A 17,226-nucleotide genomic window follows, 5' to 3' on the forward strand; every position below is an offset into this window, starting at 1 on the left:
TTAGCCCTCCTTTATTTAGATGAGCTTTCTTTAACGCCTTGAGCCTTCTCAAAATTTTGCCAGACGAATGGTGTTCCTAAGCAGACAGATGAAGAAAATCATTAAAACCTTTACGTAACAGCCCTTCACTTCACTAAATGACAGCACATCACACACCATTTCACCAATTTAACTCTGTTTGGCAGCACAGATGAACAAGTCCTTATTCTATACACACAAGCATTCACTTACCTTTAAGGCAGTACAGCATTTTTTTCTTCTTTACCTTTCTTCCTTAACCTTAAAAAACAGGAGTTGGTCAGCAACTGCAGATCGTGCAGCCGCTTGCCTGAGGGTGGTGAGCTGGACACAAAGGCAGCGCAGGTTATGGCAATGCTCACCCCCCTGCTCTCAGCCTGCAGCACTGGTGAATGTGGGAGACACCTCGCTGCCGCTGTCCTGTACCAGACTGAGGGGGAGGGAATTAGACCAGTAACTCAATGCCTGGAGCTTAGGGAAGGTAGAGAGTCACCTAAGGTGCCACACTAAAAGAGAGCATGTGACACCGCCAGGGGGAACTGCCCTCTAAACCCTGATCTGTGTGACCAAAAGAAGGAGAGGCCAAAAGCACCACATAAGGGCAAAGAAAAGGCAGGTGGCGATGATTTCATTATATGGGAACTGAGGTGGCACAGAAGCAGCAATTGCTTCTGTGCAAGGCCGAGGTGACAGACCCAGCCTCCAGGAAGCTGTTCCTTGGTCCAAGACACATGTAAGTGTTTTTGCAAGTCACATCACCTCTCCATGCTGTGGCCAGGTTGCCCACAGCTCTGCCTGAGGAGAGGCCTTCGGAAACAGGAGGGTTCCCCACTTCTCTGTCACTGCTCTGAGACAGGGAAGCTTCTCGCTGTGTGGCTGCAAACTTACATCTGACACAGTTTATAACTGGAGGGAGAATGCACTTGTTCTATGGCTCCTTTGACCTCTCATAACTCTTTCTGTTTTAGTCCTGTTTGAAGAAAAGGCCATTTTCATAGTTGACAGAAAAAAAGCATAAAATCATAATAAATAATCATATGTTATTCTCTGACACTAAACCCCCTCTGACAGAGTTAAACCCCCGACAAATACTGTATATGTGCAACAACTATTAGCTAAATCTTGAAATTGAATAGTAGCAGAGAGGCTGGGTGGCAACTGAAGAAAGTCTTCAGCATTCTCCCATCAAACCAGCCTCACTTACCACCAAATGTTCCCTATAACTTTATTATTTGATACCAAGGACGAAAAAATCTGTGTGGAAGGACACCCCCTCCCCAAGCAAACCAAAATCCCATCTAAACCAAATCTCACATTCCCATATTTGTTCTCCTCTTCATTTGGGGAAAGGACAATTTCTTGCAGGATTGCCTGAATCCTGGCCCATGGCTGTTTTCTGTTTTAATGTGTTTCACATCACAATTTTAAGAGTATTTTAGGTAACAAAAAACTTGCAATATGAAACTCAGCTGTATTTCACAGTTTTCACAGTGGATGGCACTCCACTGTGCAGGCCTTTTGGAAGCCACTTGCCTGCTGTACACCAACACAGTGATTCAGAGATTAGAAAGGCCAAACTCTGTTCCCATTCTGCTGCTTGATCTTGAGGCAAAAACACAGCAGCTCAGGTTGTCCATATGAAAGGTGTGGAAAAATTCACAAGTGATGTCAAAGGTGCCACGTACAAGCTACAAACCATTATTTAATGAAGTATCTTTGGGCGGGCAGTGACATAGTTGTCACCTTACGAAAGAATTGCTGTAGCTTATGGCTACAGCCTGAGCACTCCAGAGTGGCAGGTATGGAAAACTCCGCTCTTGCAGAAGGAGAAACACAAAATTACTACTAATGGCAGGGAAACAACAACAAATGAAATCGGGATGCTCCTGATAGCTGAATCTTAGGAACACCAGCCTATTCAGCACGAGAAGTCATCCAGCTAAAGATCATCCTCTGCAAAAATAACCAAGACCTTTGCAGTTAACTGGCTATACAGAAAGGCTGTCTTTTAAGATGAGCTATTTCAGTATTTCTGGTGTTAGCAGAATATATACCATCTATTTATGGCCTATGCTCCTTCCTGTAATCTAAACCAGTAAAATCCACCGTGATACCATACAAAAGGGTATATGACTGTAAAAGAAAATAATTCTAAGAGAGAAGGGGGAAACAAGGAAATCAGAAGTCATCCAAATGCAATGAGAGACAATGATTTAATTTTTCTGCAGTATGGCTGGCTGTGACCTGAAAAACCTCAGGAGAATTTATTAATAATTTATTAATTAATTATTTAAGTATTTATTACTTTAAAAAACAAAATACATGAGCAAAAAAAAAAAAAAAAAAACCCAGCAAAAAACCTAAAAAACCCCCAAAACCGAACCAAACAAACCAGAACAAAAAACCACTCCCTCTAAAAAAAGCCTACCACAAACCAACAAAACTAACAAAACCAAAATCCCCCAAAACAACCCACAACAAAAAGCAACACAAAACAGAGTGACTAGCAGAGTGAATAGATGTATCATTCTTTTAAGAACTGTGCTGCTTTTGTTTAACTCTATTTTTCAAATATTTGCAGGTACTGACATTCTGGACCTTTTCTAAGAAGTGCTGAATATCCTCAGGCTTCAGCTGCAGATCCAGTTTAAGCCCTGCATCACAGCTCTAAGGGCATTTAGAATGAAAGGAAAAAGGCTCACATCAAAAAAGAGATCACTGGATATATAGACTTCAGTTCCTAAAATCCCACCTTGGCATGTATATAAAAGTCATGAGTCACCTGGTTTTCAGAAGCTTTGACTGGAGCATGTGGAAACATAAAAGCAGCTAGACCAAGGCTCTGAGCACTGTGTTTTGCAAATTGGTCTTTTTTATTAAGCCTGTCTTTCAGAGACACAAAAACCCATTCAGCTTTGTCTGCTTGAACTGCTGTAGCTCCTATTCCAGCGAATGTGAAAGAAATCACAGTCTCCTACCACTCAAATCCTCAGAGTAACAAGGTTTTTTTTAATGAGGATGCCACTTGATATTGCAGTACATCATTAGAGTTCCCTTTTCAGCCCCTCTGCTGTCTAGCTTGAGGACAGTAGGATTTTGGAGGTATTTCCCTAGGGTAGGGGATTAGCTTGATTTTTTTGACTTACCCTGAAGAACAGCTTGTCTCCTGCCTAGAACATTTTACACACTGGGAGCCAACTGTGGAACCAAACTGAATTTGAAGTAGCAGGCATTTATTTTTTAATGTCATCCATAAGAAAAACACTGACCCTTTTTTCTAACCACAGCCTTGAAAAGTTCACTTACTGCAGGAAAATACCAACAACTTAGTATATTCTTATGTTTAGAAGACGTACCTTTTGATGACAGCCCAGCAGAAAAGTCCACAAGACCTTTACCGCTGACCAACATGACACAAAAGGTCTCCTGTGCAGCCACACACCATGTTCACCAACACAGGGAAAGTCATAGCTGCACTTTTGTATCTTTGCTCTAGTAATACTGGTTCAGTGCATGGCCGTTGTGGCCAAAGGAAATCAATATTTGTTCAAGGTTTGCCCTGACCAGATTCTTTGGATTTGAGTAAGAATCACTCTCAGTGTTATTTCTGTGAATGACAGAAACCAGAATGACTATACAAAATGAGCAGCCCAGAGCTTCATATGAATTCTTAAAAAAACAAGATTCAAAACACACAATATTGCACAGTTGCAGGCTGAATGCAGACCTGAGCATTCTCAACGCAGGTAGGAGGAACTACGGACAGTGCATTGACTGTGGAGAGCCTCCAAAACCAACTTCCTTTCTCTGCCCAGGCCCACATGCCACGCATTTCAGAACATCCCAGAATTACTACTTCTAGTTAGCATAGCATTCAGTTTGTCAGTTATTGCTTGATGGAAAATAGACATGATCAACATCATTCTTAATCTTATAAATATCCTTGTCTAATACACAACATTGTTTGTCCACAGATGGAATATTAACATAGGCAGACAAGGCCAAGGCAGTATAAAACAGTGTTTATATTGCCTGGCCAAATACACAGCCACTCTTGGCAAGCTGTGCCAGTATAACAACTAGTCAAGCCAAAGCACTGTGCTGTCCTCTATGCACATCTTATACAGACCACATATGCAAGACTACCTTCAAGATGACAAAATGAAAGAGAAGTCTAACAAAAAAAATAATATTAAAGATCATGGTATCTGTTATTTTTCCTGCTGCACATTCTTGGTGAAACAGAACACAGACACTTTTAATGGCTTCCACGCAAAAGCTCACCTGATGGCCATGGCAGCAAGAGGGGAAGCAGGGGGAGGTAACAAATGGTTGTACTGTACCGACTCCTTCACCACAACAAAAGGCCTATTCTACGTGCTGATGCCAAACCAAGAAAATAAGAAATCCTGGTGTAAAAAGGAAAAAAAAAGCCAACCAAAAAAATCCTAACTTGGACCACGCTAACTCTAGCCCACAACTTATTCCTCAACTGTAACTAAGAGGAGCCAATGCACTTTTCAACCTATTCAGAAGTTTAATAAGCCTGAGTCCCGCATACCAGAGCAGAATACAGGTGGATGCTTGACCAAGTGCCCCCCCAACCTCATGAGAAAGAGTGAAATCCTCATCTTTTGGGTTGATCCCACGTTCATTCTGGGATGGACCCTTAAAGACAAACATGGATATTTCTCTGGCAGTACCTGAGCCCTCACTCAAGGACCTTACGAGAGCCTTGGACAGGAGATGGGCAGGAGCATGGAGAGCACCACTCAGCATAGATCACCATGGTGGAAGATTACAGATCCAAGCAAGCTCCCATGTTCCTTTAGTCACACTACCTTCTCACCAAGAGCAGAGAAAAGAAACAGGAAAAGCTCACAAGTGTGCCCTCATTTGTGATCCACCCCTAAAAGATCACACCATGATCTCTAACAGCCAGTCACTGGCTGTGTCCAGGGAGACCACCTAGCAAGTGGACCATCAGGCTGGGCCACCTTAATAAGCACATTGCATCTCCAGCAATACCTGTACCCCCATCTGCACAACAGCAGCAGTTCAAAGGAGTCCAGCAGGGCTACTGACAGGCAGTTCGTGTGATCCTGGTATCAGTGTGCGGCACAGACTCACCTTTCCACCTCCACAAGTGTTATTACTTGCTGATGGGCTGGAATAAGCTCTTGGACAAGAGCATCAAGCAAGACAGGCTGCATAGAGCCCTCAGCGCTGAGATGTAACCCGCAGTCCTAGCTGAGCTGATGCCAGCACGGGTTGGGTACAGCCCAGCTGGAGTCTAACATCAAATGCACAGCCTACAGACCATGGTGTATATTGAAAAGAAAATAAACGCACTACAATCAACGTACCACAAACTATACTAAGCTAATACATTAAGACCTGTGAAGTAGAAACCGAAATATGGGGAGGCGGGGGGAGGGGAAAATATCCCTTTCATCCTTTTGCAGCATTGCATGATAAAACAGCTAGAGAGACAATAATCAGACTTTGAATTGTGCAGAAACTTGCACTAAAAGCAAAGACAAAAAAAGAATTTATTAGCAGAACCCATTGATTTCCCAGGTCTTTGAACTACATGGGAGGCATTAATCTGAAGCCTGACTTCATTCTGAAATCAAATTTACCCTCTCAAAACTTTAACTTGGCCAGTCTCTTTTATTTCCCTCCCCAGGCTATAATGCAAATTGGTCAATTTGCCACAGAATTGTTCTTTCAAGGTAAAACCAACTTCCGTTAAACATGTATTGTGAGGCAATAGATACATTACACTTTTAAATAGCAGAACAAAATTTACATCTAATTCAGTTACTTTACTAAAAATGAATTTGACTCATAGGCTTTCAGTGAAAAGAAAATTGTTCTCTGGAAAAAGCAAGCTATAGTACAAGAAGAAGTAGGCTATACTTTGAGTCCCACTGAAATCACTGAGGAAATCAGTCTTTGCTTATTTCAAGAAAATTACTGTATATTTAGGCATTGCTAAGCAGATGGCCTGCAATAAAAACACCCTGCTGTTATTTGCAGGCAAGAGAAACCTAGAATGTGTTTCCATACAAAGGAAAATGGAAATTCTGTTTTAAATTGTCTGTCACAGTTTTCTTTCCAATTATTTTTGCCACTTCTTACATGGGCCCTAGCTAAATACAAATAACTTGGGTTATCTCTTATAAGGTGATCAAGTTTAGCTGCATCAAATTATTTGCACTTCTCGAAAGTACTGAGTAGTAAAAGGTTAAGTATTCATAAGGTAAATTTTAAGTGCGTCTGGGCAGAAGATAACCAGTTGCTATTATTTTCCAGTGAGGTATTTGGAAAGAAAGAAATCCTGCACTGCACTTTGAAATGTACTTTATACTGCCTGGCACTTCCAGTTTTTCAGAGTAATGTCTGAGACATATGAGATTTACCCTGAATTGGCATTAACAAGCCACTGCACTACAGTAATTATATTACTGAACCTGACTAAAAGAAGGCATTGTTATAGATGTACAATACCTACATAAAAGTGTCAGGAGCCATTGAGAAACAGCAACTCCATACAGGCTTGATATTACAAACGCTGAAGAACTATCCCCTGAAAATGTCATTGCAACTGCTTTGTCCTTACAAATTTTAAATGTCCCAAAGTGATTGCAGCACTGAGAACTTCTAGAACATTTAGAGAAAAATTCTAGATAGAAAGACAAGTAATTGCATTTTTTATCTGACAATTGGATTGGAAATCTCTAGAATCCATCAGAAAATAATACTGTGACTGGAAAACAGTCCCTGCCATATTTCTCTGGCAATATATGAGCATGTGCACTCTCAGATCAACATGGTCCTCTCACCATGCAGACCACCCACCTGCTCATCACACGGGCTCCTGCCTCTGAACCTGTAATTAGATATCACATACTGAGAAACCTCTGCACCAGGCAGTGCCCTGCTACTAGGCTGGCCATCCATACGTCCTCCCTGACCTTTGCAGGCACAGGGCCATGCAGGAGAATAAGCACAAGCTTGCCAGAACTGCTGAATCTTCAACTAACCTCTGGAAACTGCTTAATGCACAGTAAATCTTCAAGACTTGGCAAGAAGCTTAGCAGGAAGCAATCTGATCTTATTTGACATCCTGCAGGTCATAAGTTACTAATCTCTGCATATCAAAATCTCTGCAGTCTGTTGCCCATTAGAGACTCCCCTTCCACCGAAGTGAGAACAGAAGTGAAATTAGGAAAGGTATTTTTGAAACTGGGACCTAGAGAAACAGTATAATGGCAGCAAGCAATATTCAAGAAAGACAACTGCAAATTGAACTGCTCTCAGTTTCAGCTGCTGTGGTGCACATTAAGGATGCTAAATGAGGGATATTAACCCAAACAAGATGGAGCACAACTCTAGATTTTACTCTTCTTTTGCACCCTTAACGTTGGTTTCGGTATTGCAGCTAAATGCTTTGACATACATCCTACTAAAATAAGCCTTTTCTTTTTTCCTTTTTCTTTTCTTTTTTCTCTTGTCTCTTTTTTCTTTTCTTTCTTTTCTTTTCTTTTCTTTTCTTTTCTTTTCTTTTCTTTTCTTTTCTTTTCTTTTCTTTTCTTTTCTTTTCTTTTCTTTTCTTTTCTTTTCTTTTCTTTTCTTTTCTTCTCTTTTCTTTTCTTTTCTTTTCTTTTCTTTTCTTTTCTTCCTTACGCTTGTCTGGTTTTGCAGCGCTGAAAGGTTCATAATATTGTCTCTCAAACCAAACTCAAACCAAATATCCAAATACAGCAGCGTGTGCCAAGGACCTGTACTCCAACACATTTAGGCAACTGCCTTGTCCTGCTGCAAGGATCAGCAGGGAAGCCTGGGTGTGAGGGCAGGAAAGGCTGCCAGGCTTTGAGGGCAGGCACAGACCAATACTTCTCTGGCTGGGAGAGTGCAGAAGAGGAACACCTCAGAGGTACGAGCAATACAGAGCTTGCTACTCATCCAGTGACAGTCAGGATTATGCTAAAAAGTTGCTATATTCCAAATCTCTAAAATCATTCTGCTTTTCACATCAGCTTTCTTGGCTTGAATGAATATTAATGTTAATAAATTTGACTAGTATTTAATTTCATTAGCTAATCTTATTGATATTTGTTGAGTATCTGTCCTGGAACACAGATTATTATTATTGTTATTATTATTATTGTTGTTGTTGTCGTCAAATGGAAGACTTACATAAACTGTGTTCCATTAGAAAAAACAGTGCAAATCTGAGTATCCAGCAGGATTAGGACACCAGTCAGTGTTCTTTCCATTTAATTTTTCTAATTAAATTCACTGAAAAAGGGACTGTTGTTCCAAAGATTTTGGGAACCACTAAATATGTATCCTGTGGCATTTGAACTGCCATACAAAAGTTTACCACACAGAAGACCACAGAGCATCTCAAAAGCTAAGACAGATGATACTACTTTTTAACAAAATAACACATTCAGTGTTGAAGATTGGGGACCAGATTTTGACAAACTTGCAAAAATGGAAATGAAGAATAGGTTCAACTCTATGGTATTATACAGATACAAATTACATTCCATGGTTTCAGGAGGTGTAGGTTCACTAACGAAGCAAAAAGCCAAGATACAGAGAAGCACAGCATAAACCAATTTCACATCTTTAAGCTATAATCTTTCCTGCAAACATTCACTCCCTTGATGCAGGCAGTTATGTGGTGTCTTCACTTGCAGAATCACCATTCACATCTAATGATCTGAAACCCCAGGTTTATGCAAAAGCCTATAGGTAAGACACTCCAGTTCCTCACTTTCCCTCAATTTCCTCCTTAAAGAAATCTGTAGGAGAATTTCAGATTAGAATCCAGAAATGCATCTGAGTATAGAGACATGCAGAAGTGTTTATAAGCTACTCTTATTATACTATAGTTCTGAAATAGCAATCTACTTTTAAATAGATGACAATATAATGATTCTAGCAAATCATTCACTGACTAATGTATCCTAGATTTGCTTAATGCTCTACCCCTTTCTTGCAACCTTCTATCAACACAAGAAAAGGAAGCTGCCTACGTGCAACAGAATTCAATTAAAGGGAAAAGAAATCCCTAGCTTGATTTTACTTTGTAAAGTAGGAAAAAAAAAGACACCAGGAAAACAATCAGTGGAACTAGCTCATAATTAGTGTTAAAAAAAAAGGGCAAAAGAAAATGAAGAGGGTCAAAATATTCTTGAGTCTGTGCTACTTTAACAGTGATAATTGCTTGAGCACAACAGATTTTTTTTTTTTTTTTCCCATTTATCATTATAATTAAATTAGAAAAGCTATTGGGTGGGGATTTTGTTAAGACACTTAAGAATGAAACTGCTGTTTAAGTGGTGTGCACATAAAATTATGTGCCAGCAGGAAAACGTACTGAGGACAAAAACCTGATTTTAAAACCATGATACTTTTGTATAATACTAAAGGCAACACACATCACAGTGTCGCTCGCAGGTCAAATGGCTGCACATTTGAAAATGTAAAGCTGGAAGACCTGCTAAGGTTTCTAGGATAGCTTTTGTGTATAGAGGAAAAGGGGAACAAGAGATACCGAAAACCAGCCTGTTCAGATTTTCTGAACTGAGTAGGCTAGCACCATGAGGCCTGCCCTGAAATCTGCATAAGGTGCAGCTGGCAATCCAGAAGGTCACATTCTCTCAGGAAAAATTCTGTGACTTGGTGCTGGACAGGATGGCAGCCTGGCACAGCCAGAGCCTTGGCAATAACAGGCCAAGTTCCCACACCAGGGATGCATCCCTCTGAGCTTAAAGGCATGATGGCAACCCTTTTCTTGAGAAGGGCAGCCTTCCACCATAGTAATTATTAAGAAAACGCGTGGTGAAGAACTGCAAACTCAAGGTCAAAACCTTTTATTCTTCACAGCAGTTTACAAATGACATTATGTCAGTTTAGAACTACAGAGCAATAGCAGAAAACAGGTCTGAAAATGAAGACATGCAAAGAGTTGCAATATTTTCAGTAACAGATAGCGATATTTACAGCTAAGAGGGGACTTCGACTTGTTTGTCCTCAACCTAGAAACCATGTTCCGTTAAGTGTCTGAAACCTCTCAGGAAGTGGACTCACAATCAGCTCCTACAGAGGTGTAACTGGAAGAAATTAATTCTCCAGTAAGCAGCTCAGAGCAGGCATGACATCTTTAATTTTGCCTGATGATGAACCACACTGCCTTGAGCTAGAACTGCCTGCTTTGCTGGTACTAAGCTTTTCAGCCTGTAGTGTGAAGTTTAACAGATTCTTCTGGCTCCTCTAAAAGCTTGGTCTTTGACTGAACCTTCATCAACAGCATTTACTGTCCTTTTTCTCCATGACAGCAGCATCTCTCAGTGCCACAGCACTAGGTGAGAGAGCACAAGACATAAAATGCATGTCTCCTGCACTCTCTTCGTAAAATTAGCACTTAAACCCAGCTAATCACACTACTTAATCTGGTGACAACATGCAGAGGTCAACAGGACTGGAAAGAGATTATTCTCATAACCTCTAAATCACAGAGCTGGCATGAATGAACATTTTCTCATCACAGCTCACTGGAAGAAAGAACTTAATCTATTTTCGTCTCTCATATTTAAACTTGAGGGTACCACTAACCACTGAAAAGGCAAAGATATAGTAATTTACCACAGTGACCACAGTAGTACTCAATACAAAAACCAGAGAACTGTTATTCTGAAAGCCTGCTCCCATGCTGGCTTTAAGAAGCCAGCATCAAGCTTATATCCTGCACCCCTTGCACTTTTCACCTAGAACTCCATAATTTTTCATAGGTGTGATACAGAACTGAACATATATGCAACTTGTGCACACTGTTAAATCAAAAGCAAAGCAAAAAGATTACCTCTCCTACTACACTGTGCTCTCTTCCTGTTCATGAACATAAAATCAGATGTGCATGGTGACTAATCGATTGTTCATTCTAGGCAATGTCACAGCTCCTGCTTTCTACCCCTGATGATGATACTGCTGGTATTCCTTTAAGGTGTTTTTCACATTTTTCCATTATAACAAGCAAATGCACAAAATTACTGCATGTATGTACAGTTCACTTTGGTAAAGTAAATAGGTTAAGCCAATGGCTTTAATGAGTTGTTAGTGTATGCCTAAGCTGACACACACCTGACCGCAAACTTTCACATGCTGTGGGAACTGAACTTGAGAGATAGCTGGAGGACTAAGGCTGCTAACCTGATGCCTGTGATGCAAATAATGGAGTCTCATTCCTGACGAAGATGGCATCTGTTCACCTGTTCTATTTTATTTCCAACATGGAATTTCTCATCATGTAAAGAAGTACTGGCAGTACATTTGCTAATTCTGAACTTCTTGTATCACAATACTAAATGTAAGACAGGGTTTTCTGTAATACTATTGAAGCAGATTAAAAATATTTATACTGGGACTTCTAATATGGCCTGATGAAGCAGAGTTGTCTTCCTTCAGCCTATATGAGAATTCCATTGCGAACCGTTTTCTTTCAATTACTATTTCAGAGTAACCTAGATCTTTTTATTCTATTTTCTGACAAACCAATTCAAGGAAATGTAAAATAGAGGCATTTTTCAACCTTCCTCAAACGGTTTCACCAGATGACCTAGTATTTGCACTCCAAGATTCAGATAAAACACAGACATCTTTTGAGCATCTCCATACCCCTTCTGTACCGAAACACATTTGTCAGTCCATTAGCAGAATGTTTTACACATATGAAAATTATAGTAGCAGATGTAAAACTTGCTTATAAACACAAACAGAATCAGAGACCAAATCAGCTTTAAAATTCAGGAGGCCTTGGCAGATGGTGCCTGTTCACAGCAATGAAATCCTTTACATATACCATGTTGTAATTCCCTTTGGAAGGACTGGCAGAGAACAAAAACAAAAACTGAAGTCCCAGTGCTAAACCTGCCAAATTTAGGGAGTCTTCACAAAGCATTTCTGAAAGATAAAATTGCTGTGTAACTGTATTGCAACTAATTGTGATGTCAGTATCTACCAGCTGAAGCTCGTGTCCCTGGTGGAAAGACTCTGATATGAGCAAGGCACTGATTTTCATTTTCGTGCAGTCAGAAACCAAGCTTTTCTGTAGCATCACTTTTTTGTAGGCCACCAGTCACTTCAAAGCACATATTTACTTCAGTGCATTCTCCAAAACTAGCTCTGACTTTAAAACCTCTCTCAGCATTTCTCCTCACATTGCAGATAATTACACTTGTCTCTAAGGTGATCTGAACAGTAACATAAAATCAGAAGAAAGCCTCTCTCGTTGCATGGACACACATGTCAGAGCAACACATGCTCCTTCAATGGAACCACTGAAACAAAAGCAGGGTCAGATGCAAGTGCAAGCGTTCTTGCTCAACTTTTTTCCCCTGAACTCCAGCCCTGAATTAAACATTTCCATTTCACACCCTTCTGATCCCAAATTCAACCAAATCTTGCAATATACCTATCACACAGACACTACCTGTAGGCTGATAGCCACCACAGACTCACACATGCAATACCCAAGAAAAACCACTAACCGATGGAGAACTGTGGGTGGCTGGAATTCCTCTTCCCACACTGGCTCTGACCACCACCGAGGCACTCACTACTGTTAACACTGGCTTGTCACTCCTGACAGACCGTCAGTGCTCGTTCCTCACTCGCCTGATGAGAGCAAAGCATGGAGTGGAGGTCTGTGGAAACAGCTTCTCTCACTCGCTCCCAGATGTTGTAAAGCCAACAGTTGCAGCACTTTCCAATTAAATATTGCTACCACTGTGGGCAGCCCAGTGCAACACAGCACACCCAAAACCATTTATTTTACTCAACCAGCTGTGCAAATGCCTTTATTACTAATAAGTTCTCAGATCAGACTGAACAGAGAGAAAATAGCCAAGAGGAAAACAAGGAAACTGCCAAGACAGGCTTTTCTCTGAGGGAAATAATTTCTGAAACAACACATCTGTTAAGGGAACTACATTCTTCTTGTTTGTGATGCACTGGCTCTACTTTTAAGTTTCACTGATCTTTTCCTTATGAATGGCATAAAAGTCAATGTGCGAAGACAGTTTCTGATTTTGTAAATGTCCTGTATTGCCTCATAAGTAAGTTGGTTACATGGAGCTGACAAAGACAATTAAGATTCTTTAAAGAATCTGAAGTTATTCCACACCTGGACCAAAGCAACTTTCATGTTTTTAAATAAAACAAAACAAACAGAACTCAGATCAAAAGAGCTTCCATGAAGTAGACTCATGACTGGAGCACCTACTCAGACTTTGGTGCTGTATTTGAATCTCTATCCTAAATTCTGCAGGACAGTTTCAAACACAGTCTTTCACCACGCAGGAGAATGCTGTCACTGTTCAACTGTCCTACAGGCCTGCCTTGAAAACTGTCAGCACCATTAAGGCAAGTTTCTAGAGAGGTGCGGGGAGGGCAATTCACTGACTGTGATGCAGACCTGTATAGCAATCATACATAAAATTTATGCACCAGACTATCACCCCCTCATGCGAGGAAAAGTAAAGAAATAGCTCCTCAGCATCAGGCTTATGGGAATAGCTCTATGCAAGATACCCAAATGAAGTAATGTGATGATTAGCAAGAATTAAGTCTCAGTTACAATGAGTTTGGTCTGACCACTGAATACAAAAATTTTGGCAACTCCAGACTATATTTCCATACATACTCAATATATTTTGCTTGATGACTAGATTTTCATGTGAAGGATAGTTTCTGGGTATCTATTAACTCCAAGCTTTCGTTGTTCTGCCAAACATGCCCTCGGGAGGTCATCAAATCCTGGGTCACCAAAGACCAAGAACAGCAAAGAGGATAATATAATCCACATCTGGGAAAAAGGCCAAACCCAGCTTTTACTGATGCTCTAGCACTTGATTCTGAAAGGAAATGTACATCTTTTTTTCCTACTTAGCAGGATACCAGCTGTTTCAAGTGGCATCAAGCAATGAAAAGAGGTCTGGGTACAGAAAAAAGGATGAGGGATTAAAAAACCAAGAAACAAAGTCAACAAACCAAGGAAGAATAAGCAAGAAGGCTCTGAAATAAAATACTTTAATAAAAATCTTCATTACTGATGCAAGAAATTGTCCATGTTAATTACAACTGAGCTGCTGTCAAGAGAAACCTCCTCAACCAAATGGAGCTGATTACACTTCAATTAAGATAAAAACCATTCACTGAAATGCTGCAAAAGAGCTGACACTTTGCATTAGCACTACTGCTGAAATGCTTTCCTTTGATGTTTTTTTTAAACCTGAACCTGCTGGAATCTGAGTATATTTCAAGATGTCACAAATGTCCCCATCCTCAGGGGAGCCCTCCATGTGCACCGCAGCCTCTAGACACCTGCAGAAATGCAGCTCCAGTGATAAATACAACTACAGGTCCTTAAGGATGAAGAGTCCAGCTGCCCTGTCTCCTCGCTGCAGCAGCGCACATAAAGGAAGCCTGCAACAAATTCAGTTCCTTACAAGCGTAAAGATACAATACATACAGGCACAAAGTTTTGCAGTGTTCATGTTTAGTGCAGTAGTGCAGCTGTGCAATGCACCCACATAGCATAAACATGCTATGGGCTATGAGACAAAGGGCAAGTTATCTTCATAATGATGGTCTTTATGAAGGTAACACCAATGAGAAACTACTAAAATGGAAAATACAATGGCATTGTGTTCACAAATCAACGTTTATACCTTCCAGACCTTTAGAACCTTTAAAATACTATTTCCACTTTTGCTCCCAAAATTACTCTCTAGTAAGACACATTAGAAATCCACGTCAGAGCTACTGCCAGAGGATTAAAACAACTTCTCAGAAGTGTTTTCTCCTTCCATCCCATTCTTCAAAGAAAACCCTAAAATATAGTAAATTAGTAAATCTAGAAACCAGAATTTAAGAAAAAAGATTGCACAGTCTTACTGGTTCCCACCTCCACTTCCCTCTGCAACTCAAGTTGGAATAGACGTAATCACTTACAGTGGGGAAAGCAGCCCAAGGCCACCAGTACAAATTGCAGCATGACACCCTAGGGAAGAGGAAAGGGGGGAAGAGACATGACTTCTATGGTTTATCACCAGGCTGAGGCAACAAGCATATAAACTGTTTCCTGACACTCATTCCTGCATTTGTTTCACTGCACTTGGAAAGGCAAGACTTCCCTATTAAACGCTAATGAAAACAAGCCACTGGGATTTAAACACTGACTACTCATTTTCAGTGTTACATTTATTGATGCTGGTAAGTGATCAGAGCAATTATGCCATGCTTGGCCACAGAAGTGGAACTTTATTTAGGAGCACAACCCCAGCTCAATCCTACAGTGCAATTTTTGTACCTTCAGAATACCAGAGCAGACTTGAGCGTGACAAAGGCTCTTCAACTTGACTTCTGCAAAATGAAGTTTCTAAATGAGGATTGTGTGGAACCTGTAACCAATTAAAAAAACCCAAGTTACACAACTCTGTTGCGCACAAAAACGAAACAAAAAATGAGAAGCACTGGGGGATCCTCCCTTTGTAATTAGTTGCGCAGTTTCATGCTATCAGTCTCAGCCCAGAATTAACTCAATTCACAGTGGGCAGAGAACTAGCATGGCAGAGAACACAACCACCGGCACAATCACTTCCTGCAGGATTCAGAAAATCCCATTCTTTCAGCTGTGCTGTACAGAAAACAGCATTACATATGGGCCTGTTGTGGAGGAGGAGGCTGTCATTTTACACAAATGCAGTGTCTCCAAAAGGCCACCTTGCACACATGATCTGGGCATGGTTACCTTGACTTCGTGAAAACTTTCACAAACACTGAAGTTCACGACACATCTCAGCAATCTAGAGGGAAAACTATGTAAGTGATAATGTAGTAATTCTAAAATAATTAAAGAGGGATCTATAGCTGAGGATCAATTCAAAGAAAGAGTTCTCCTGAACTGTTCAGTGCTGCCCAAGTTTTCAAGCACACTCGAATTGCCTTGCAGGGAATACTCGTGTTTTCTAAGCTCCTTCCAGATTAAACACTTTCTCATTTTGCAACAAAAGCTTTAAAAGCCATGATAGTATCAGTACTCATTATAGAACAGTGTAATAACCATATTATCTTAATGAGGGACTAAAGACTCCTAAAACTTCTGATACAATCTCTAAAACATAAATGACATAATAATTTAGACTGAGAACAATGGCTTACTGTAAACACCTGAAAAATACCAGGCTTGGGACACTGAGCCAAGTTATACACTGCTGTTACAGCAACAAATAGCTCTGTGGTTTAATACTGTCTTTCCTAGAATATGCAATGCACCTTCCTTGTAGGTACACCGGTTGGACTCCAAGCACTATTTTAAGAGAAGGCAATGGAGAGCAGCATTTAAACCACCTTGTTATCTAACAGCTCAATATTGATAACCTAATCTGGAAACTGGATTGAACTACACAGATTAACACACTATGTACAGCTGCATGGATTTATGGTTGTCATGACAACCAGCAGAAAATGTACGGCACTAATCCTCTCCCAGCAGATCTGTCTCCATGCAGCATTAACAAGATCTATCAGCAGCACAGACACACTAACAGTGATTTCACTGCAGATATCTGGATTGGTATAATCTCTAACTCTCTCTACATCTTAAAATACCAGTTCACAACTGGAAGGAGAGGCTCAGCTTATGAATGAATACTGTAAGCAATGAACACCCTTGGGTGTTATCTGAAATGTGTAACTTCTTAGAAAATATTAGTATTTTCTAATTAATTCTCCAGGCTAGTGAGTGTGCAAATACGTATCTGTTTCACAAACATAATAAAGTGACTATTACCCTATGCTTTTTACATTAGGCAGAGTCCTCTCACATGTCAAGCAAGAGACAAACTGTCTTGGAGTTATCTGTCTCCAAACAATAAACTTGTTTTCCTTCCATTGAGGCGAAGTGTCTTTCGTTTTATGCCTCAAGAAAGCAAGCCAGGAAGCTGGACAGTATTTTCAGTTACACTGGTGCCTGCTTGCACAATTATTTACTCTCTGTAACCACAATAAGGTACAGCAAAGAAAAAGGAAAGTAAAAGCCATTTACCTACTTCATAGGAACAGCCAGAGGCTGAGCTAATTAATATTTGCCAAGTGTCCTAAATGAGTGCTGCCTATGCACAAAGGGCT

This window comes from Strigops habroptila, chromosome Z (assembly GCF_004027225.2).
Source record: "Strigops habroptila isolate Jane chromosome Z, bStrHab1.2.pri, whole genome shotgun sequence".
Taxonomy (NCBI): domain Eukaryota; kingdom Metazoa; phylum Chordata; class Aves; order Psittaciformes; family Psittacidae; genus Strigops; species Strigops habroptila.